At 42.1% G+C, this 2,369-nt stretch overlaps 1 pseudogene; it reads left to right on the plus strand.

The window, feature by feature from the left end:
* The first annotated feature begins 331 nt into the window (after positions 1-331).
* On the plus strand, positions 332-1,926 carry LOC105089415 (importin subunit alpha-1-like; annotated as a pseudogene).
* Positions 1,927-2,369: the final 443 nt, after the last annotated feature.

Raw genomic sequence — 2,369 nt, forward strand, 5'->3', positions numbered from 1 at the left:
GTTCAACATTGAGAATCACAGTTAGCCCACAGATGTGTGCTAAATTAGAATCCTGAGTCTCAGGGAGCAGTTTTTAAAGTATGCATATAGGTCACTTTCAGGGAAAAACTGGGAAATGGGCATTTCTTTGCCTGCTCCCTCTGTGCTAAGTCCTGGGAAATAGCAATGGCAAGTTCACAGAAGCCTATCGAGAAATGTTCCTTTTGACACCGGCTTCTGGCTGACCATGGTGGACATTTTGAGGGCAGCTCACCCGCAGTCTGTGCACACCACATCGCCTCTGGTGGAAGCCTGAGCCAGCTGTGTAGCTTTCTCCCTTTGTCTCATAACCATGTCCACCAAGAATGCTCATTCACCAGCTGCCTGCCTTAACAGATTCAAGAACAAGGGGAAAGACAGTACAGAAATGAGGCAGCGCCGAATAGAAGTTAATGTGAAGCTGAGGAAAGCTAAGAAGGACGATGAACAGATGCTGAAAAGGAGAAATGTCAGCTCTTTTCCTGATGACGCTACTTCTCCACTGCAGGAAAACCGCAATAACCAGGGCACTGTGAATTGGTCTGTTGATGACATTGTCAAAGGCATAAATAGCAACAATTTGGGAAGCCAGCTCCAAGCTACTCAAGCTGCTAGGAAAGTGCTTTCCAGGGAAAAACAGCCCCCCATAGACAACATAATCCGGGCTGGTTTGATTCCAAAATTTGCGTCCTTCTTGGACAGAACTGATTATAGTCCCATTCAGTTTGAATCTGCTTGGGCCCTCACTAATATTGCTTCCGGGACATTAGAACAAACCAAGGTGTTGGTAGATGGTAGTAATGTCCCAGCATTCATTTCTGTGTTGGCTTCTCCCCATGCTCACATCAGTGAACAAGCTGTATGGGCTCTAGGAGACATTGCAGGTGACGGTTCAGTGCTTGGAGACTTGGTTATCAAGTATGGTGCAGTTGACATGCTGTTGGCTTCTTCCGTTTCCTGATATGTCATCTTTAGCATGTGGTTAGTTATTTAATCTTAACCTGGACACTTTCAAACTTTTGTTGCAACAAGAATCCTGTACCCCTCTTAGATGCTGTTGAGCTGATTCTTCCCACTCTAGATCGTCTCCTGTATCATGATGATCCAGAAGTATTAACGGGTACCTACTGAGCCATTTCCTATCTTAATGGTGGTCCAAATGAACAGACTGAAATGGTTGTGAAGACCAGGGTTGTACCCCAACTTGTGAAGCTTTCAGGAGCTACTGAATTGCCAATTGTGACTCCCACACTAAGAGCCATAGGAAATATTGTCACTGGGACAGATGAACAGACTCAGGCTATAATAGATGCAGGATCACTTGCCATCTTTTCCAGCCTGCTAACGAACTCTAAAACTAATACTCAGAAGGAAGCTACGTGGACAATGTTAAACATCACGGCTGGCCACCAGGACCAGATACATTAAGTTGTAAATCACGGATTAGTCCCATTCCTTGTTGGTGTTCTCCCCTAAGGCAGACTTTAAGATGCAGAAGGAAGCTGTATGGGCTGTGACCAACTATACAGTGGTTGAACAGTTGAACAGATCGTATACCTGGTTCACTGTGGCATAATAAAACTGTCATGAACCTCTTAATTGTGAAAGATACCAAGATTATTCTGGTTATTCTAGATGCCATTTCAAATGCCATTTCTTTCAGGCTGCTGAGAAAGTAGATGAAATTGAGAAACTTAGTATAACGATTAAAGAATATGGAGGTTTGGACAAAATTGAAACTCTACAAAACCATGAAAATGAATCTGTGTACAAAGCTTCATTAAATTCGATTGAGAAGTATTTCTCTGTAGAGGAAGAAGAAGATCAAAATGTTGTGCCAGAAACTACCTTTGAAGGCTATATATATTCCAAGTTCCAGATGGCACTGCTGCAACCTTTAACTTTTAGACTGTACAGTTTAAGGGTAAAGTTGTTTGTTTTGTACTATGTTTTGTATAAGTTTGTCTTACTGTTTCTCTACTAAGAACTCTTTTTAAATGTGGTTTGTAATTGTAGCACTTTTTATAACAAAACTATACTTGAACAGTTCCAAACTGTATACACTATATGAAGCTTCTCCTCTTAATGCGTTTCTAATTTCTATGTGGTATTTCATATCTTTCAGTGCCCTGTAAAGAAGATTAAATTCCACCCTTTTATTTTAAAAAGATGTTCCTTTTTTTGGCTATAGTCTTGTGGGTCTTGTGGATGCAAGCCCTACTGGCTTTCAGGCCTAGGTATTTTGGGGGCTTGTTCCACAGGTGTGAGTCTTAAAAGCTGGGGCACTAGATGTGGGATCCAAACCTTTCGCTCCTCAAGGAGAAGCTGGGAGTTAGAAGTTCCCTCCAGAT

This window comes from Camelus dromedarius, chromosome X (assembly GCF_036321535.1).
Source record: "Camelus dromedarius isolate mCamDro1 chromosome X, mCamDro1.pat, whole genome shotgun sequence".
Lineage (NCBI taxonomy): Eukaryota > Metazoa > Chordata > Mammalia > Artiodactyla > Camelidae > Camelus > Camelus dromedarius.